Here is a 23,041-nt window from a genome sequence, read left to right on the forward strand (position 1 = left end):
CATTGTAATGCAAACCTACTTAATTGGTGCTTCCTGAACCAATACACAAACTGAATCACAGCTAACCTTTAAAATTCATGCTTCTGTGAATTTTGTATGCATATCTCTAACCAAAAGAAAAAGAAAAAGAAAGGACAAAAGGTGTGCATACTGTGAGGTGGGGATACCATCCTGCTCTCACAGTGGTCAACCAGATGTCTACAAAGAACTAATATTGTATTCGATGGTCACTACTTGGCTTGAGTTAGCCCATCATTGGAAGTAGATGCAGTTCTCATTGCAGAGACAGTCATCCAAAGCCTGATTTCTTGCCCTGGTAGAAAAACTTATGAAAAGAAAAAGGGTAATAAGGTGCAAAAGCAGGAGGGTGCTTTCAGTAATATTAATGTTTTCTACTAAATGTGGAAAGCAGCAAAGAAGAACCAACCACCACCTCCTGAGGCAGGCTGTTCCATTGCCCAACAGCACTTGCTGTTAGGAAATTCTTCCTTATATTTAGATTAAATATGCACACCTGCAGTTTACGATCTATGCACACTGCATTTTTGCAAGGCATCTGAGCTACTAGCAGCAATAACTGCCTCTAATAAATTGCTTTGTTGCATTAGTTATAAGAAAGTCTTACATTCAGAGAACATCAAATCACACTAGCTGAGTAGCTGACCTCACTTTATCTCCTATGCATATTTTTGCATATTTTGGCAGAAGGCTTCTGATGTGTCATCCATTTAAAAACCAGTGGGACCATAATCTATAAGCATCAACATTGTCAGATTCCACCCCCCCTTTTTTGAATTAATTAATTGCTTTCCTTCCAAATTGAGGAGCTGGAGCTTGACTCCTACAGATGTTGTCAGTCCCCAAAGATTCAGAGTTCCTGATAATTCATGTCCCTCTGCTGTCATTCTTAGAAGCACACTCTTCAAGGAGTGTCAAATGTGTGATGCATTGTGTTGCACTGCCGATGGCTGCTTCTCAAGCTAAGGAGACAGCTTCAATGCTTAAAATCAAATTCAGGGGTATATCATTGCTTTTTCCTGGATATTTGCTTGCCATGCATTCGCCAGATTTAATTAAAACACAATGGCAAGGATTGAACTGAAATGACTTTATTATGACCTACAGATGGGTAAATGTGCCATTTTGGGTTCTCTCAGTTTCTCATTTTTCCAACCATAAGTTCAGTTTTCCACATGTCTACCTTTTTATTTTTTTACTCAAAGTCCTTATTAAAATCAATCAGCATTTTAGTGCAAATAGCTCCTTTTGTACGCAATTTTGTAGGCAAGTTTGCCTAATATACATGTTATTGAAGATAATTTCTCCTACTATAACACACTTTTGTATTGCCCTGGCAGGTGCATTCTGTAGTCTGTGAGAGTAGGGACAAGAACTGGAGCAGGACACCAGGAGCTGAGTGAAAACTGAGCTAAGTCTTTCTTGATTGCAGCATGCAGGAAGGGTTGGCATGGCAGTAGGGCAATGATCAGCTGCTCATTGGTGGAATGGCACTCCATTGTGGTTGGGAAGCATCAACACTCCCTCCATGGGAATTGGCTAGTGTTGAACCCTGCCATGGTGCAAGCCAAGCATGCAGGATCTCACAGCGTGACAAGAGTGAGAGACTCCAACTCAAGCTTAGGGCATGCCATTGCAAATCCTCTCCTGGAGTCCCTTATTGGGGCCTTATTTACTACATTCATCCTGCCCAATGTCATTTCCATGATAAAGAAGGATGGTGCTACAGTCTGATACCAACCCCAGCTATCTATGCAGCCAATCTAGGAGGCCTGAACAAATATCTTCTAGCTAAGTATCATTGCCGCTACTCAAGAGGTGTACTCCATGTCCTCAGGCTTGAACAGGGGGTGATGGATCACAAGGCAAAGCATACCACCACTTTGTTGACTTGCCATCAAGCCACATCCACTTTGTGGGGCTCCCAAGATCCCCTCCACTGACAGGGCTGCATCCACAATGACCAAACAATGTGTACATGTGGCTGGCCATTCATCAGGCTCCTGAAGTACCTGTGATAGCCAAACCTTTGTGGGAGCACAGGTCATTTTATTTCAGATAGATGACCAGCATTTTAGGGAGCTCACAATGCCACATCTGCTTTTCAATTAGGGGACACAGTTTGGACCATCTAGAGACCCAAGACATGTGGGCCTAAGATGAAGTCTAAGTTGATGCCACCACAGTGCATAATATTGTACCCAATGAGCCAAACCTGCTCCCAAAAAGATTACTGGTACCAGAATGTCCCTGAGATAGGCGCACATAGTTCTTATCTACACCTGAACACTAGCAGTCAATTCCTTTGTCTGTTCTTCACAAAACCCCCAGGATGCTGTAGAAGCAGCTACCCCAGTGCAGAAGAATTGCATCGCATGCACCTTGGAGGGAAGTCCCAGAAAAACTATCACATCTATGAGATTCTCCTTGATTGGCTGGGATACTTGAGGATGAATGAAGGGGGAAAGGGGTACTTAAGAAACAGCAGAGAAGGTAAATAGTGGCTATAAACACCCATAAAGAAAAGCAAGATTACACACACACACACACACACACAAACACAAACACAAATTTCTACTTTAAAAGGAAAAATCGAACCTGGACACCATTCAACTCAGCACTAGTATCAATATATAAGACACTTATGGAGTGCAAGTGGAAACGATATAGAGGGGAGCAATATGTTAGGCTTTACTTTCTAGAGGTTGTGTATGCCAAAGAGATTTGAAATCTGCTAAAAAATCAATAAAGGCATCAAGGAAATTGCTGGTGGGGTGAGCAGATCAAAAAGGTGATCAAGAGACTGCTGCCAAGCAAAGATGAAGTGTGTGAACATGCTCCATTCCTCTGGGTGGTATTGATTTAGAATTCTCCTGGAGATTGCAGTGTGGGTTGTTATGCATGCATGCACGTGTGTGTGCACGAGCACACACACCACTTCCATGCATAATGAGTAGCATTACTTCCTTACAACTGTTGGTTATTTGATTAGCACCAGTCCCAGGAGCTCATGAGGAAACTGATTTTCTAGATCCATTTAAAACAGGGTTTCAGCCCAGTTTCAGCACAGAAACTTCTTTGGTTGCCCTGTACCTCTGTCAGGAGAAAGTCTTGGAAAATGTGTCCCTATTAATTCTCCTTGACCTCTTAGCAGCTTCCTATACCATCAACCATGATATCCTTCTGGAGCAACTGTCCAATTTAGGGGTGGGTGACACCACTTTGCAGAGGCTCCATTCCTACTTGGATGGATGTTTCCAGAGGGTGATGCTTGGGGACTGTTCTTCGGTCCCATGGAGCCTTCAGTGTGGTGTTCCTCAGGGTTCAATTTTATCCCCTATGCTGATTATCTTGTGCATGAAATCTTGAGTGGGGTTATCTGGAGGTCTGGAGTATGATTTCAGCAATATGCTGATGGCACGCAGCTCTACTTCTTTACATTTGCAGGTGAGGCAGTGGTTGTACTGGACTGTTGTCCTGCCTTGGTAATGGACTGGATGAGAGCAAAAAAACAGAAGCTCAGCCCAGATAAGGCTGAGATGCTGTTACTGGGTGGTTTACTAGACCAGATAGATGGGAGGTTGCCTGCTCTTACACACCATCTGAAGCAGCAGGTAGGTAGCTTGGGAGTACCTCTGGTTTTTTGTTTCCTCAATTTTTCATTTTTTCCCCAGTCCTAAATTCAGTTCTCCACATTTCTGCAGCGATTTGTGCTGCAGGGGAAGAAATCTTCATGAAAAGTTATCAACATTTCAGTGTAATGTGGCTGTGTTTCAGTTCTCAGGTTGTTTAGTACTGTGTGAGTTAGAGAGATTCACCTTTGAATGCAAACTAATTTCTCACCCATCCCTTGAGCCCTATAGATTATAAGTACAAAAGGAAGGGGGTGGGGAATGTGAGTCAGAAATTGGAATTTTCTGTTGGAGCTAAAAGCAATTTATTAAAATGCTCTCTGCAAAGAGAAAGGAAGGAGTGGAGGATTAGTTAATTCAAGGTCCTGGCAATGGAAGGAACAAAAAAGGACTTCTATAATCTATGGTCCCCGTTATCAGGAGATAGTTGGAACTGTAGCTGTGTATGGGGTAAAGGTATTTAACAGTTAATCATCAGTTTCCTCCTCCAGCCCATGATTCTTTTGGGGGAAGCCATGATAAACTGGAATATGGAGCTGATCTACATCTATGGCATATCCTTATGTCCTTAAAGTAATCAAAGGAAGAATAGAGATCTTGATCGATACCCTTTCACACCCAAGTTCTCTGAGGTTTCATTGCAAACTGACAGGAAAACAAAACTATTTCCCAAATTAAAGACGGTAATCAAAGAAGATGAGCTTCAAAAAGCTAAACCCACTCTCTTTGATCACCTCCTCACCTAGTTTTCCTGACAGTGTCTATAATAAGTCTTGTTAGAAACTTGTTTTAGATCAGACACAGGCAAACTCAGCCCTCCAGATGTTTTGGGACTACAACTCCCATCATCCCTAGCTAACAGAACCAGTGGTCAGGGATGATGGGAGTTGTAGTCCCAGAAATATCTGGAGGGCCAAGTTTGCCTATGCCTGTTTTAGCTGTTTACTATTCTGGTGTGTATCCCTTTAAGATCCCCAGAAAGTGGTTTGAGTTTTTTTATGCCCTTAAACTTCTTTACTTGGTCACTGTCCTGTTCTACCTTCAGCTATTCAACCTGCATCATTTTTAGCATTAAAGAAGAAAGAAACCAAACACTTACTATAAAGCATCTAAGCACTTCAAACAGGATTCTCCCAGACTTCTTTCTCCATTCAGGTTCTTTCTGATCTGACAAGTCTGATCTCTCTTCCCTCCCTCTCCGCACACACCCCTTTCCTTTTCCAATGTCTAATAAAAGGATGGCATTTTTTTCGCCTCCCTTTCTGGCTATCAGTCCCACATGTATTTGGCTTTGGGGGATGTGGCTGCCTTGTGAGCTATGCAGGCAGGAGGGAAAGTTGAAACATTTTAAATGACCCAAAGAATTTTTTGTTCTCCAGGTATTTTTAGAGGCTCCACCATAGATTCTCCTATATTTAACGTCTCCTAGTTTTTCAGTCATTCTTTTATTTTCAAAGAGCCACTTCTTTTTCCTTTCTTGCTTTTTAAAAAAATCATTATTACAGTTTTCCATGGCTGTAGCCAATGCTAATTCTACTCAAGAGTAGGCATAATGAAATTAATATATATTATAGAAAATAAACAGAATATGATTAAGGCCACATTTACACCATAGAATTAAAGCACTATGATACCACTCTGAATAGACATGGCATCCCCTAAAGAATTATGAGAGCTGTAGTTTGTTAAGGGTGCTGATAATTGTTAGGAGAAGCCCCCCTCCCATTATCCTCCCAGAGCTACAACAATCAGTGTTCCCTGAGAAAAGGTTAGATTGTGAGTGAAGCCATTCTTGAAACTATAGCTCTGGGAGGGGAACAGGAGACTATGAAGAATTAAAATATTCTATCATTCAAGGAGAAGGCAGGGCATTTTTGATGTGTATGTGATCTCACATAACCAATTATTTTTGGAGAGGGTCCACAAATCTCCTTTTCTCATGCCACAAATTCTTGGCTCAGCCCTACATGTAAATGGGGAAATCCTTGCAATGCCTAGCACACTCCTCTGCAGAATCCCTGTTGTTGAGGGTTGGGCAAATTTTTCCTGAACATCAGCACTATCCTCAGTGAGAGAGGCCAAGGGGGTCACACTTTGTCCCTAAGCCTGAAGTTATTCACCCCCACAATACACAACTATGTGCTACATGTGCATAATGCATAGACAAAGGCCTTCATCTAGCTCCAAAAGTAGTGTTTGGAGTAGTGTTTTGAGTTAAGCTTAAAAACACAAGAAGAGCCCTGCTACATCAGTGCAAATGTCCAAAGGTCCAACAGATGCTTCTTGGGTGTTATTATTATGCATTTGTGGGTGCCAGACCCCTCTAATACTTGTATTCAGCAAGTGTTGAAATCTAATCAAGTCAAGCTAGCTTCCTGGTGGGAGGTCATCTGGGTGTTGAGTCATTAAGAGAACAAAGGATCAAGGGGCTCAGTGTGAGATGGCAAATGGGTGGAACCCCCTCCCTCAATAGACAAAGCCTGTTTGAAGTAGAATTTTGGAGCAGTGATGTGACCAAGGAGCAAAGCAGCAAGCAGAGAGAGAGAGAACCATGCCGGATCTCTGCTTCAATCCAAGGCTGTTGCTATGGTAGAAACATGACCCTTTGGGTGTGTTGATGATTTGAACCGCTCCATCACAGGCTCAGGTTGTATATATCTGTAAATAAACCATATATCAGAAAGATACCACAGTCTCCACTGAGCCCCATTGCCAAAAGGAAATATGAACCCTGGAACCCCTGAAATCTTGCACAGCTCAGATATTTCTATGTGGTGCCTTTCAAGATGACCCAGTTTTATTTACTGGTATTTCATCATTACCATATTTTGGTATGTGTGTTTTTGTCTGTGTATGTGTGTGCTTTACTACCCCTCTATTCTGTCAGGTCTCCACAATGACAATGTTATTAGATGAGCAAGTTGTGGAAAAGCTCAATGATATGTCAAAAGCAATAAAGCGTGGCGACAACAAAGAGAAATAGTCTTTTCTTCATCCCCCTTTTTTGTGTGTTGAGGCTGAAAAAAAACCATCTACAATTTGGGCTGCTACAAGCTTTTACCAAGATTTTCATCTGCTACAAATAGCGAAAGATTGCCAGTTTAGGAATTCGCCAGTTAAATGAATGACTTTCTCGTTCTGTGATCGCTTTGATCATTTGTCAAAGGTTTTGATCTATTTCTAGCTTCCGCTTGGAGGCATGGTTTCTGTGTTGATGGGGTCGCGCAATGTTTCATTTCATTTTTATTTTATTTTCTTTGCCTTTGGTGGGGCAAACTACCACTTCTCTCACTGATGTCTCTATATTATATCTCCTTTTTGTTTTTGATCCCCTCCAAAGATTTACCTTTCCCTTTGCTCTAGTAAGGCAAAGAGATCATTTTTGTGAAAGCAGAACAAACCATAGGCATGTCAGGGTCAAACTAGATGTGATGTTATTTTCAGTAAGGGCAGAAGGAGATGGGTCGGTGTTTTTAGGTTTTTTTAAAGAAGTTTTCATGGGAGGTGGGGAAGAGCTGGGCTGGGACTATGGAAGGGAGGGAGGGAGGTGAGATTCAATTGTCCTCATTGTGATCCCAAACTGAATTCTGCCATTCCATGTCTCCTATTGCAATAGGAGGAAAGCTGTCCTGGTATCAATGGGAGCTTTTTCTCCAATTGCAAGGAAGTGCAAGAAATCCTGGCCCTAATCAAAAGTAAGACTGTAGATGTACTAATAAATTTTATCAGCATTTTTAATTAGGTGCCAGCAGTGCTGTTATTCTGAAGGTACCCAAGGGTCCACAGTACCAACACACACACACACACCCCCCCCCGCATGTTAACAATGTGGCATTTACTGTAACAACTTCATTGAGGGGCAGTATTTCAATATGAATAGGAAAATGAGAGTACCCCTAAACATTTTTTAAGAAAAAAAGCATGGGTGAGAACCATCACACTGGCTTCCTGTGCCTCCTACTGTACAAGAGCCATTCCACTAGGGCAACTCATATGCCACAAATCAATTTTAACTTAGCGCTACCTTGAATTCCTCCCAAGGTATCCTACAAATGGAAGATGGAGTAAGGTTGTTTTCTCCTGCTCCACAGACAAGGACCCAAACCAATGGATTCAAGTTATAAGAAAGGAGATTCCAACTAATCAGCAGGAAATACTTTCTGACAGTGTAATGGTTCTAGGGGGTTGCTCATGCGTAAATCGGCGCCACGCTTGGCCGGGTTACCTGGGTGAAACTTTTCTGTCCGGACAGCCACCCATCCGTGGCTGCCTCAATCGCTGGCAGAATCGGTCAGTGGGCGTTTCTTGAACTTCTTCCAGCAAAGAAGCTCTTTGACGCCTAGTCTCCGCCTACTCTCCCTGCGCGGAAGTCTTCTGCGCAAGGAGGGTGTGGGCAGCGGAGGACCCATTCTCTCCCCGCTGGTTTCCGGCGAGGAGTCATGGAGCCCCCTCGCCGATTCCCCCATCTGCCCCCCTTCTCCATTGGTGCTACGCTGATTTCCTTCCCCAGCAGATGGGCTGCCTCTCTCCCTCCTAGGACGCTCTCCGGCATCCCTCTGGAGCCCTCCCTCCTCCTCTGGCTCCAATGGCAGTTCCCTGACAGACAGTAAGAGCTGTTCAACCATGGAACAGACTCCCTTGGGAGGTGAGGTGGTGGACTCTCCTCTCTTGGAGGTTTTTAAGCAGAGGTTGGATGGACACCTGTCATGGATGCTTTAGTTGAGATTCCTGCATTGCAGAGCATTGTACCAGATGACCCTCCGTGTCCCTTCCAACTCTACCATTCTACGATTCTATGAAATCTCAATATCAATTTGCTTTGATACCTAACCCTAAGGGAGAACCTACAGCTCACTGGTGGAACATGCAGAAGATCGCTCAATCTTAGTCTCAAACCTTTATTGGTATACAGTCATACCTCGGGTTGAATGTGCTTCAGGTTGAGCACTTTCGGGTTGCACTCTGCGGCAACCCAGAAGTAACGGAGCGTGTTACTTCCAGGTTTCGCCGCTCGCGCATGTGCAGACGCTCAAAATGACATCACACGCATGCGTGGAAACAGCAAAACGCAACACGCGCACAGTCGCGTCTTACGTTCCATTCAGGATGCAAACGGGGTTCTGGAATGGATCCTGTTCACATCCCGAGGTACCACTGTATAGACAAAATTCAGAAAGATTTAGTAGAATAAAATCACTCAACAAAATCTGCATCGAACAGTTAAAATACTGTTGTGTGACATTCACAAATCCTCATTGCATGTTGCAGAAACCTGGCTGCTATCTCCATCTTATTCCCATCCGGGGTAAACATTGGCAAGGCCACATTGCATTCATTTGACTGCCACTCCCTGCTAACAACCAACAGATTGAATTGAATTGTCTGATACAAGGGGCAGTGCAAAAGAACATGAACATCTGATTCTACAGTAGTTCATAAGAGTTCCATTCCTATTAGATTATGAAATGCAGAAGAATTAGGACAGATGCTTTAAAAAATTGTATACTGTGAAGTGTGATGAAGAGCCATATGGTAGTAGTGGAGCACATGCTTTTGCATGCAGAAGATCTTGGATTCACTACCCAGCATCTCCAGCTAAGGCTGGGAAAGATCCTGTCTGAAATCTGGGAGAACCAGAGCCAGTCAGTGTAAACAGTGCTATACTAGGTGAGCCAACAGTCTGCACTGGTATATGGCAGGTTCCTGTGTATCTTCCTGCATAGGATGCTTGGAAACCCAATGCAAGACACATGAAACTTGGATAGAAGTTAAACAAACGAATATAAGACAACATGGAGCCCAAAAGCTTCCTTTTGAAAATTGGTTTATTATTATTGTTATTGTTTGTATTAAACTTCCTTCCTTCCCTTCATCTCACTAAACTTTTTCTTCTGCTCAAATAGCAAGATTTCCCAAAGCAGCATTCATTTTCTTGCTACTCTCATGCTGTTCATTTACAATCACTCTGCAATAGTAGTCCAAATTACAGGCTTACCTTGCCTCTCTCTTACGCAACGTAGAAGTTGGTCATCAAAACTGATTAGAGTCTATCATGGGCAATGAGTGGCAGAGAAAGTGAGTAGCAAGGAGATAGTTTGAAGGGGAGGGGAGGGGAGCAACACACATCCAAACAATGAACATTCAAGTGGATGAGGTAAAGTCACACTTGCTGGAGTGTAGCAGGTTTCGTGGGAAAAGAAAAGAGACTGGTCTGCCCAAAGAAGGGCTAATATAAAGTGGTGTGATTGCAAAATGCAGCTGATTGTGCAAATGTAATATTTGGGGAATTAAAAATAATCACTACCCCCTCTGTGTTGCAAAAAGGAAAAAAAAATCTCCCTTCAACACAGCCACTAATGTATCACACACACAAAATCCAGAACTGAAAGAGAGGACTCAGATTTGCATGTCATTTGCATATGCATATTTATATGTATAGCTGCAAATTTAGAAACATTTCCTGTAACTGTAATATAATACATGGAGTACAGCGAAAAAGAGAACGCATAATCTATGGAGCTAGTGACTCTCATTACCAGTCTCTCCAGGCCAAAGCATCACTTCTCTGGCTCAGAGGACACCCCTCACAGGCAGCACTGCATAGTTTTGAGCCACCACCATCTACAGAAAAAAGTACAATACATAGAAGTCATGTTAGGTTTCTTTTGGTTTGCTTAGAATGCAGTGCTGCCTTCTATGTCCTTATACTTATTTGCATAATATAATGCGAAGACCAATGCATTGTTCCATCTCAAGTGCCTCCAGGAAAGTTATTGTGAAGCTGGTGCTTCTTGAGGTCCCAGTTACACTAGTTCTTGATAACAAAATGAACCTGTCCCACTCTCCTATCTTCTTCATGGAGGAGAGGGCTATCAATAGCTCAGTGACTAAGCTCTGCCTCCACAGTTAGAGGCAGAACGCTTCTGAATACCAGTTGCTGGAAACCACAGGAGGGGAGAGCACTCTTCTGATGGAGTCTTGCTTGTAGGTTTCCCATAGGCATTTGTTTGCTTAGTGTGAGAAGAGGGTGCCGGACTAGATGGGCCACTGGTATCATCCAGCAGGCTTTTCTTATGTTCTTAAGTTAGTTTTTCTTACTGCTTGCTTTGTCAATCATTCCATTAAGATGTATGGCCACATTCATTCCCCCCCCCCCATTTCTGAAGGTAGTGAATTTGTGTAATGTTTCCTGTGACCTCAATGGCATATTTTTTCTCCCACTGAAAATTGAACCTCATAGAAATTTGGTGCCATAAAAGTTTTCTCTTTCTCTTTCCACTTTTTACTGTATGAGGTGGAGGAGAGGGAATATGCCTCCTTAAATATCTGCTCTCCTGCAGCTCAGCTGAGATTTCTGTACTAGTTGACAGACAGTTTTCTATTAACTTTAGGGGTTTCCTCCCCCCAGAGATGACATCTCTTGTAGAAAGAAAGAAAATTAAATTTATTATTAGAGGGCAGAAGATTGTCTTTTAAAGCCAAAGATGAATGTACTGATAAGCTTCTGAATTAACCTGGAGTGTGATGTTCTAAGTTGTGTTCCACGTTAAAGGTTCACTGACACAGATGTCTGAGGTGACCTTGTCCTAGATGGAGAAGGATCTATAATGTTGGAGGCTGCTAAAAGTCAACCAAGTCCAGGGGGGAACCTGGTTTCATGATTACACTGGGAAGCTGGAACTCTGTTGCAGGAATGTCAAACTTCTTTCAGCCCAATGACCACATTCTTTTCCAAGGGCCACATAGCAGTAATGGACAGAGCCAGAGGCAAAACTGGGCACAGCATTGCAGGGGCTTGGACTAGATCACTGTCTGGGTTCTTTCAAACTGTACAATTCTATCATTCTTAATGTAAACTTTACATTTGTTTAGGAGGCTAGTTTCTTCACACACACACACATCCCTCTCTATCGTCCACCCAGGTGAACAAGAAGTATTATCAGAGTCCAAGGACACATTCCAGCCAAGTATCAGGGACTGGTTGGACACAGAGGAATGGTGGGAGGAACCACTTGGTGAATCACTAAGAGAAGGCTCAGAGCCCAGGGATTGGTGGTGGGAAAATAAAGAGTGGTCAGAGGGAGAAGAGGAGATGTTGTAAGCTGAAGGGGTAACGGGGCTTAGTGAGCTGGGAGAGTCTATGGCAGAGAGAAGTCAAGAATCAGGGGCAGAAGATGAAGCAGGAGAGAAGAGAGGTAAAGAGGCAGACATGAGTCAGACTGGTGAACAGCCACAGATCTCTCCCCCTTCTGCTGTGACAAGCTCCTCCTGACATCTCCCAGAACCAGAAGAGGGCTGAAACAGGCAGAGCAGTGACAGGTTGCATGCAGGCACAGCCTCCAATTGCTTGGGGAAAGCCTTGGAAAGGAGGGGACTTAGAGGGTGGTGGGAAGGCGGGACTTTCAGTCCAGGCAACTGATTTCATGGATGAAGGCCACTGGGAATGAACTGCACATATGAGGCAGATGCTGGTTCCTGGGCTTCTGCTGTTCTAGGTCCCCACCTCACCTTGCCTCATCCATGGCTTAGGCATGGCTAATGGTCAAAAATTATGGGAATTGTAATCCAACAATATTTGGAAAGCACTATATTGGTTATTCCATCTATAAACCATATTGACCGAAGCCCAGTCCTAGATCTTGCAAGGACACTAGCAATGGTGAACATTGTTGTTGTTGTTTTTTTAAAAAATACCTTTTGGAACTCAGATGGCTGTAATATACCGGTAATGGTTTTACATTTGTGGCACTAGATTTTTGTTTTTTTGAAATGCAGACATACACCCCCAATGAAATAAAAGAAATGCTGACTCCTGCATCTGATACTGTTTTGTCACAGCAAGATCAGTCACTGTGCTAGGGCAGGGGAGAGAGCTTTGCATAAAATAAGAGCAGCCAAAAGGTGTAAGTTGATATATTATGAGAGGCATTTCTGCCTCATTAAATGTAGCCACAATTTAGCCCAGTGTTCATACACAAGCCAGTGATAAGAAAAATGCATATAATCAATCAGGTTAGATAGGGGAAGACAGACTCGATTAAGGAGAGTTCCTTTTTAAAAAAAGAAGAAGAGGTAAGCCAGTAAAAGCGTTCTGCCTTTGGAATACTTGTTCATGGCTGATTTGATTACTGCTTCAAATCAGAAATGTCAGATCACTTATTTATTTACTAAGAGTATTTCAGGAGGAGCACAACGCCATCTAGGGAAGGCAATTGGCCAATTTCTCAGACATGGAGGCTACTCATCCACAGTGCCTCTGTCTTGCCAGGATTCAGGTTCAACTTGTTCTTCCTCTTCCATTTCCTCACTCCAGGCAATGGCCCAATGATTGCACAGCCTCTCCTGATTCAGGAGTGTCATCAGCATACTGCTGGCACTTCACCCCCAAAGTCCTACTGACCACTCCTAATAGCTTCATGCTGACATGAAAGAGTACTGGAGATAAGATAGCCCCAGTGGCACCCCATGGCATGGCCACAAGGGGGCCAAAAGGCATTCTCCAAATGCTACTCTCTGGACTCAGTCATGAAGGTAGGATTGATACCACTGCAATGCAATTCCCACTCCCCAGAGCCAGTCCAGGAGGATGCCATGGTCAATGGTATCAAAAGTCAATGAGAGATCAAGAAGCAGGAGCAAGGTCACACCCCTCCTTTCCTGCTCTCTTGAAGCCATTAAGAAGGATATGGCTAAAGAAAATATATTTCAGAGAATAAGAATACAGTGGTGCCCCGCAAGACGAATGCCTCACAAGACGAAAAACTCGCTAGATGAAAGGGTTTTCCGTTTTTCGAGGTGCTTCGCAAGACAAATTTCCCTATGGGCTTGCTTCGCAAGACGAAAATGTCTTGTGGGTTTGCTTCCTTTTTCTTAAAGCTGTTAATACCCAGGGAATCCGCGTTCCGCAAGACGAAAAAATCGCAAGACGAAGCAACTCGCGGAACGAATTAATTTCGTCTTGCGAGGCACCACTGTAAAAGTATATAAGAGTGCACTGTTGGGTCAGACTAAAGGCCAATTAGGCCCACCCTTGTGTTTCTCAGAGGAACCAGCCAGTAGTCTCTGGAAAAGCTCACAAGCAATACATTTTATTTTATTTTTAAAAAATGCATTTATATCCCAACTTTATCCTCTAATGATCTCAAGGTAGCATACATGGTTCCTTGTCTACTCATTTGATCACAACAACCTATAATGTAGGTTAGGTTGAGAGACTGTGACTTGCCCGGAGACAATTGGAAATTGCAGAGTTTGGAGAAAATGAAGGACAAAGTGCGAGACTGGTTACATTATGCTCAGATTAAAGAAGTTTTTAAAAATGACAAAAAGTTAGGGTTCCAGGTGGAGAAATCAAAGTTAGAAACAGAATTGTTAGAACCAAAGACTAAGGTACTATCTAGAATGTATAACTTGCTGTTAAAATGGAACACACAAGACGAAATGGTTAAATTGGCTATGATAAAGTGGGCACAGGACATTGGGCATAACATTATGTTTGAGGACTGGGAAAGGTTATGGACCACTGGGCTGAACTTCACTGCATGTAATGCTCTGAAGGAAAATGTAATGAAAATGATATATAGATGGTACATGACCCCAGTTAAACTTGCCAAAATATACCATTCATCTGATAATAAATGTTGGAAATGTAAAGAAAATGAAGGAACATTCTTTCACCTCTGGTGGACATGCCCTAAGGTGAAGGCCTTCTGGGAAATGATATATAATGAGCTGAAAAAGGTATTTAAGTATACCTTCACCAAGAAACCAGAGGCCTTCCTTTTGGGTATTGTCGGCCAGAAGGTGTTAAAGAAGGATCAAACATTTTTTATGTATGCAACAACGGCAGCAAGGATACTCATTGCTAAAAACTGGAAAACGCAAGATCTACCCACACTGGAAGAGTGGCAGATGCAGCTGATGGACTATATGCAACTGGCCGAGATGACTGGCAGAATCCGAGACCTGGGAGAAGAGAGGATTGAGGAAGACTGGAAGAAATTTAAGACGTATTTACAAAAACATTGTAATTTGGTTGAATGTTAAGAAGGATGCTAGATTATAAAAAATTGGCCACCACTAAATTAGATTTTGAATTTGATGATAAGTGAGATTAAAGAAAACATAAATTTTATGGAGAATTGCTAGATTATACTTAAATGAGTGGATATAAGATCGTAAACAAGTTGATAATTTGCTTGGAAAAACCTTTTAACGATGTAAATGGGAGCGGGAGACATGAGGGAGTCCAAAGAAGTGATGAAACTACGTTGTGATAGAAGTAAGATTGTTTATTATTGGTGCATTTGTATTCAAAAACTCTAATAAATATTTAAAAAAAAAAAAGAGAGACTGTGACTTGCCCAAGGTCACTCAGTGGAGATTTGAACCCTGATCTCCCAGGTATTAGTCTAATGCTTTAACCACTGCATCACACTGTCAGTGGACATCTCCTGTTGCCACACGTCCTGGAGGTTACATATAGCCATCAGGTTTAGTAGCAATTAATTTGAATTCTCTTTTAATTTATGGGCCATCACTGTATCTTGTAGTAGCAAATTCCATCACCAAATGTCCCTGTAGGCATTTTAATACTGAATATATATATAGGTAATCCCTCCTCCTACCTGGCCTGGTTTCCCTGGCAACGCTTCCCCCAGGTGGGATTGGACAACTCACTGGGGTAGGCGGGGACCTCCAGGTATCCCACCTGAGGGAAGGCAAAGCCTATGCTGATGGGGCCACTCCAGATCCAGGGCTCCATGCGTCCACGCAAAAGGCACCCCCCGTTTTAAGTGGGGAGCGGTCATTGCTCTTCAAATGCTCAGGGTTTTCTTTAGATGGAAAATGAAATCAGAGAGGCATTCAAATGATACAATGCTGCGCTCATGAATGACATCAGTTGCATTCACATGATTTGGGTAAGTGCACAAGCTAAATACTAAAAGGAAAAATCTATCTATCTGTCTAACTCCTGGAACCTAGAAGAATTGGTCATGGAACTAATTGGAGAGAAGTTGACCCTGGAGAGAAGATGACCCTAAATGGATCCCCTCAACAATGTAATCTTAAATAGTAGGCTGTTTCAAAATAACTCACACTCATAGAAGACCCATTGAAATCAATGCACATGAGCAAATGAAGTCTACTGCTTTTAATGGGTCTACTCACTCACCTAGATGAGATTCATAAGTGCTAAAATAGAGAGGCTATAATTTTACCAATTTTGCAGCACTTACAGAACACCTGGTCACTTGGCAGCCTTTTTGGAACGGTTCAGAACTAAGAATAACAAGCCTCAGCCAAAGCAGGTGTTGTATATTTTATTAACTCCATGTTCTGCATGCAACATTCATGCAAGCAGCAGTGACACGTCACTAAAATGCCTTTCTTCAAGTTTAAAGAGATGGCCTGCTGCAGAGATTTATCTTTTAGATGCTCCCTCCATGCTTCTGGCAGAGCTTTTCTCCTTCATGATCAAGTTGCTCATCACAAATAAGAATTGCCCTAATTGCTGCAGCCTGTAATATGCCAACTATTGGTTCTAGGGAATAATTCAAGATTCAGAAGGGAGAAGGAATTGATATTTTTTCCTGTCTTATTGGCTTTCTCCCCTCCGACTTAGTATCAGTCCTTTGAGAATAACACAGTTTCATAGAATCATACAGTTGGAAAGGACCCAAGGGCCCAACGTCCTGCAGTGCAGGAATCTCAATGAAGACATCAATGACAGATGACCATTCAACCTCTGCTGAAGAACCCCCAATGAAGGAGAGTTCACCACCTCTCATGGGAGTCCATTCCACTGCCAAACAGCTCTTCCTGTAAGGTAGTTCTTCCTGATGTTTCGTTGGAATCTCCTTTCTTGTAACTTGAAGCCATTGGTTTGGGCCCTACCCTTCAGAGCAGGAGAAAACAAGCTTGTTCCCTCTTCCATGTGAAGATGGCAATCATGTCTCCTCTCAGCCTCCTCTTTTCCAGACTCATATCCAATTTCCTCAACCATTCCTCAGAAGGCTTCATTTAAATTAGGGTGTTACAGGATTTTATTGTTCTGGTAGGATTCTACTTTGGACCATTAAGGTATTGTTCATTGTTAACGTAAATGCTCTTTGGGGTTGTTGGGGGGTTTTTTTGGGGGGGGACGACGATGACACACCATATTTCTCATGTTTATAGTGCTCTCAAAAAAGAATGTTTATGAGGTTTGTTGGGTCTGAAAGAACTGCTCTCCCAGCACCTGGAATTCCATTCTCTTTTCTCTCTCCCTGTCAGTAAAGCTTTCTTGGTTTGGGGTCATCTTCCTGTCTGAAATTGCCACAGCTTGCTTTTTTGCCCTGCCTAAGGTTTTTCTTTTCTTTTCTTCATACCAAACCTTGATATAAAAAAAGTTAGGCATTTGCTTTTTGTTTGGTTTTCTACCTTACAGTTGTGATTTCTGGGGTAAGGTGGGGTAATCACACAGGTAACCCAAACTCCTTTTCTGCTGACAAGCTGATATGTGCCAATTGAAATCCCAGAAGAATGAAATAAGACCCTATAAATTTTCCCTAAAAGATTTACTGCATAGCAAACTCAGTTTTCCAGTATTAATCTGGCAAGGCTCCAAGTAGGCTCTAGTGAAATGCTGGACCCATTCTTTTTGCTTAGCTTCAAGCAGAGAGAGAGAGACTCAGCCTTTTTCATCCTTGTTGTTTTCTAAAAGACCAATATGTGACTGCCCATTTATTAATATTCTCTCCTGATAGTTTGCAAACCAAGATAAAAACATTACACTTTTCAATCATATGCAATATGTGCTTCATACAATATGTGCTTTTATGCTATCTGAGTAACAGCAGTATTAACCACTTGACATAACCAGTTAAAAAAAGAGAGAGAGGAAAGGAACATCTCTGTGTGCTTTTTCATGGCTTTGGGATTCCTCCATAGGCATCAACAGTTTGATAATGTAATCATGAAATATGCCTGCGAATGACACAAAACAATTTAGCATGTCTGAAAAAGGAAAGAGGACAGTGTAATACATTATTTTATAAAGAATAACATGATAGATCTGCAGGTGAAAAGGCCATTGAGACATTAACACCAGGGAGCAATTTAGCAGTTCTGTTATCGGTACCTTGTTGCCCAAACAGGAAAAGCAAATTAGAATCTGCTGCAGAAGTGTTTTATAAAAAGGATTTTCCATAATTTTGATTAACCCCAAAGCAGTAATAATAAGTTGCCCGGATCTAGCAAGGGAGAGCTCTTTTTCAGTTTTATAAATATTTTATCAGTTAATTGACTAATGCAATTAATTAACTAACTAGTCAGTCATTCAGTCAGGTGTTTTTGGTCAGCTGTTCAATAAGACAAAATACAACAAAGTGTAAAAAAACAGACTCAAGAAAACTCTTCTTTCTTTCTTTCTTTCTTTCTTTCTTTCTTTCTTTCTTTCTAGCTAAGAACTAACAATCCTAGCAGACCTAAGAGAGAGGAAAGGAGCATGGCAGATTTCAGAGATTTGACCACCTGCTCAGAAATAATGCAGTGGTTCCTCTCAAGGAAAATACTGAAGATCAGCTGAGAAACTGGCTCATAATGTGCTAAATTATGCATTCTCTAACCTCCTGATTAAAGGCAGAAAGTACAATAAAAGAACACATCAGAGACTTATTTGACCTTTGAGTCTTTGCATGGACAGCCTCTTTCTATAAAGGGTATTCTAGAAAAAATATAAAGGCAAAACATTAAAATAAGCCAATAAAATGGGTCTTATTTGTACAGTTATTGCTAGAATAAATATTTTAAATGTAAGTATTCCCCCCCCCAAAAAAAGAGTCTGATATCCTGAGATACCAAAGAGGTTGAAGAGGCAGAGGAGCAAATTTGGAGCCACAAAAGCAAAACAGGGCTGGATGATGCTATTCTGATTTCACGTTATTTTGGTACATTTTGCACATAATTCGATTACATTCCATTTCTGCATTAATCTGCATTAGAAAATTTCTCCCAGACTATGTTGTATAGGGTTGCATAGGGTTGTAGCCAACACAGCATGGGAACTGTTCTGCTCACAGAATAGGAATATCCCTTGCGTGCCCAGGTGCCGTGACTTGCGTCCCCGCAATAGGGATTATATGACCACGCAACCTTCTTTTGGTGCAAATTAGGCTCCAGTGTCATTGATTACATATATAAGTGTCTTTGGATTAGGTATTGGGCATAACTTGTATCAACCAGCCCATCTGCTGGTTGATTCTCCCAGGGGTTAAATTCAATGGTTAGGGAGACCTATGACATACATCAAAGAAGAACTCCACACAGAGATTGCCTAAAAGGACAGCTATGGCCCCAGACCCCAACTGGATGTCCAAACAGGAGCATCTCTTAAAGGATTCATTTAATGGGATACCTTGTTTCCTTAAAGGGACAGGCAAAGGCTTGCAACCTCCCCTCTGATTAAGACTAAGGCCTGTACAGTTCACACTTGAGTATACAGTGGTACCTCAGTTTAAGAACAGCCCTGATTACAAACAACTCGGTTTATGAACTCTACAAAACTGGAAGTGCAAACTCCTGGTTTGCAAACTTTACCTCGGTCTAAGAACGGAAGCCGAACAGTGGAAGAGCACCAGTGGCGGGAGGCCTCATTAGGGAAAGTGCACCTCGGTTTAAGAACAGTTTTGGTTGAAGAATGGACTTCCGGAACGGATTAAGTTCATAAACCGAGGTACCACTGTACTTCAAATAGTCTATTTAAGGATATCCAATGGCTCACTCCATGTATGAAGAAAGGCATTGTTCAGAGCTTGACAACGTCATTAGCTGGCAGAAACCTTGTGACATGACTCATTTTCTCCATCAAGAATGAATTCATATTGATCCAAGAGGGGGGGGGGGGAATAATAAAATCAGCATAAACTGCTGTGTTAAAACAATAAAAGATGGGAAAGTGCTGATTTAGTACTTACGTGACAGGCAATAATCTGCACAAAATCTGCAAGAACAACCAAACCAGCAAGCTATTTTTGAACAAACAGGACTGTGTGCTTGATCAACCACAGGAACTGCAGAGATTAGAGTTCAAATCAAAGGCAGGCAAAAATATAGTAAAGAAAAATAAAACAAATGCGAATTCCATCAAACATTTATATTTTGTGATTAGTGTTCACAGCAATCCATGTATATTTGTTTATGTTGCAATCTTTACAACTATCCCATAGGGTAGGTCACAATCATTTTAGCTATGCTGTAGGAGTGGTAGAATTGAGGGTAAGCAAGGGTAATTTGCTTTATCCAGTTTTGTAAATTCAATCCTGGCGAGAGGTTTAATTAAAAATAAGGACCTCCTCAGCTTCTTAGCTATTGTGCTACACCATTTCAGACCAGTGTTCACTTGTCATTCAAATGTTTCTCGCACTAGATTCAAAGTACCACAAAGCTTGGCCAACAAGCTCCAGTGATATTCATAATTCAGCAACTACCACAAGTGTGGCCGTCAGTGGGCTCAGGATTTATACTTCAGTTCTTTTAAACCAGGTAATCAAGCAATTTGGTGTGGATAGTGTTCAGAACCTGTATCAACCTTTCATTATCTCACTTATTCTCACAACAGTTCTGTATGAGAACTTCTGATCTGTTAAGGTACAGGGGAAATGGGATCACCAGGCTTCTCAATTCCTAGAAGTCCGTTTTGTTGTTGCTCTCAGTGTTGGATTTTCATCAACATTCAGGTCACAGAACATAGGAATGTGCTAAATACAGGATCACATATAGCTCTGGGTGAGCAACTTCCTCCAACAAATGTTGAGAGCAGGTAGAACCCCAGACAAGCTATACCAGGATTAACTCTTTGTTGCTAAATTAAGATTCTTAAATGAACATCACTTTACCTTGAAGATGGACACTTGGCCTTTTTTCCAGAGTCTCCCACCTGGTGTGCTTCCACCTGTGGTGTTTGATCAATGAGGTCCTATCAAAACATTTGGTTACTCAGGTTCAGGGCAATGTACCCATGAAGGTCTGAGCTGTGACCCATCAAGTTTGGGAATTTTCTGTGTGAGCTCATTTCCATCAGCTTCAGCCTCTCTGGTTATGTCTATTAGTGTCCTGCCCTCTTACACACTTCCGGGTAGCAACTGGTGCCAGTTGCTGGGTGTCACAAATGAAGAGAGTGCTGTTGGGCTCAGGTCCTGCTTTCACACTTCCCATTGGCATTTGTTTGTTGACTGTGAGAATAGGATGCTGGACTAGATGGGCCTTTGACCTGATCCAGCAGGCTCTTCTTATGTTCTTAGGGATGGGGGAAAAAAATCCTCTGCTAATTTCAAGATTGTTCAATGCATGAAAGGTGTCACATGCATGTGTAACTTGACTCATTTGAAGAATCACCTTCCTGGCTGCCACTGCAAATCTTCTATCACCCAATCTGAGGTTGTATTGGATTCCATTTCAATTTTCTGTCTCACATGGGTCCTGGTGTACTCTGTGCTTGGCCATTTGCTGTTCTTGTTATGGGCAGATTTCATACCTTGATAGCTGAAAGATTATAGGAAAGGGTATTGCTTTCAGACACACACACACACCCCTGCAGTAGCTAGGATGTGTTTTGAAATATTTGCACCGCATTACAACCTTCTGCCTATTGCACAAGTTATTGGGTAATTGTGATACTTACATTTGTGAACCAATCTGCTGGATCCAAAGGTCTTTATATAGATGTCTTGGCCTTAACTGTAAAGGAAATAGAATTCTGAAGTGTTTGTTTATTTATTATAGCACATCACCCATCCATTATCGAGTTGTAACACCTGGGTGGTTGAGCTGACTTTTCAAGTCTTGGACTGCACTAGCAGGAAAATAGCTTCTGGGGGAAATAGTAAGGGAGCCTGAAGGAGGATTAAGTACTGTATAATGTAGCAAATGTCAAAAGATTCTAGGGGATTTATTACCTTACATCAATTGGCATTGTAACTATGAAATTGGAAAATGGGAGCAAATCCCTGGCCTTTTGTGTTAACAAAACTGACCCTTCACCTCCATTAAATGCGCTGAGGAATAACACAGGGAACATTAACTAAAAACAACCCACCTCTCATTTTGAAAGTTCACCCATTAACAAAGGCTTAAATTGAGATTGACTTAGGGTATGTTCACATTAGCAGCTTGCAATGCTTCAACATCCCCCCCCCCCCATTTCCAAGTCAATTTTCCACACCAGGACAGGGGCGAGGATAACAGCACCTGTCTGTACCTCTGCTGAAATCCAATTCAGCGACGTTTTCATCAACCTGTGGGCAAAAGCTGTCTGAACTGTTCACACCACTGTGTGGTTTCCATTTCTGAATCACATGGAAGCTGGTTTGAGAAAAAAGAGAATCAAGGAAGAATATTTCGTTAAAAGCTACAGGGTACAGATGGATTGCATGCCAACGCCCCATAACCCACAGTTCCCTAATGGATAATAAACACAAGGGCACAAGCATTTTGGTTTATGGGTTCAAATAGGCCACAACTTTATTGGTTACTTTATTGGTTATCTGAGTGAATGCAGCCTGCAGAATAACACAGGAGATCCAACCAGATCTGGCGACAGGGCAAGAGAGGAGGGCCATCACTCAACACCAGCAATGTGGCCAGGACAACATGGAAGGGGGTGTCAACTCTCCAGCCCCTGCTAGATCACTGCAGGGTCCTGGCTGCCTGGCTGCAATGCAGCCCACTAGAAAAGGTGAGTGGACTTGCGGCTAATGTAATGTGAGACTGTTGTTTTTATTTTATTCTTTTTAAATTTTATTTTAAATTTTAATTTTGGATTTAAATCCATTTACTTTGGATTTTCTCCTCCTTCCCCTCCTTCCTCCTTCTTTGCTTCTCTCGGTCTGTGCAGTTTTATTTTCCCATATGCCAAGAGATCAATCTCTAGAAAAACATGGCACAAGTTATTTTCTGACGGCATTGACCTTTGCTGTCGGACACACAATCCCAAAGTGGGTATGTGTGTATTTATGATTACCCACTGACTGCTGTAGCTGGAAACAGTCTATGGCAACATGTTTATTGTGAAGTGGATATCCCCTCCCCTGCTGCCTTTTTGAATGATGCTATAGCAGCCAGAATATTTTTATGGGGCCTTGTATGAAGGCCATGCACTCCAGCCATCTCTGTTCACCAGGCACAGTGTCTATTTTTATTTTTATTTGTTTCCTGGTCTCTGTAAATCACTATTTTCATTTTAAACCTATTTTGAGATGCCTTGTTAAGCCATTGTTAGTGTTCAAGACTCAGGACCTTCCTCTGTGTCACTGGTACAGAAATCTGTTGTAGGGGAGTAAATAAATATTTTGTCCCTAGCACATATGCACACAAGTCAATGCTCGTAGACACTAAGGCACCAGGCAGAACAC

The 23,041-nt window shown here is 42.1% G+C and overlaps 2 long non-coding RNA genes across 2 annotated transcripts in view; both read right to left on the reverse strand.

Moving 5' to 3' along the window:
• The window catches only part of LOC309334118, a 589,555-nt gene that overhangs the window by 86,927 nt on the left and 479,587 nt on the right, over nucleotides 1-23,041 (reverse strand). The window lies entirely within an intron of this gene.
• Nucleotides 16,516-22,590, reverse strand: LOC309334094. Its single transcript, XR_014152867.1, has 5 exons — nucleotides 22,466-22,590; nucleotides 21,879-21,992; nucleotides 21,313-21,368; nucleotides 19,607-19,702; nucleotides 16,516-17,618 (listed from the first exon to the last, which is right to left on the reverse strand). It is a non-coding gene; the product is annotated as an uncharacterized lncRNA (long non-coding RNA).

The sequence above is a fragment of the Podarcis erhardii genome (assembly GCF_964252035.2).
Source record: "Podarcis erhardii genome assembly, chromosome: Z".
NCBI lineage: Eukaryota > Metazoa > Chordata > Lepidosauria > Squamata > Lacertidae > Podarcis > Podarcis erhardii.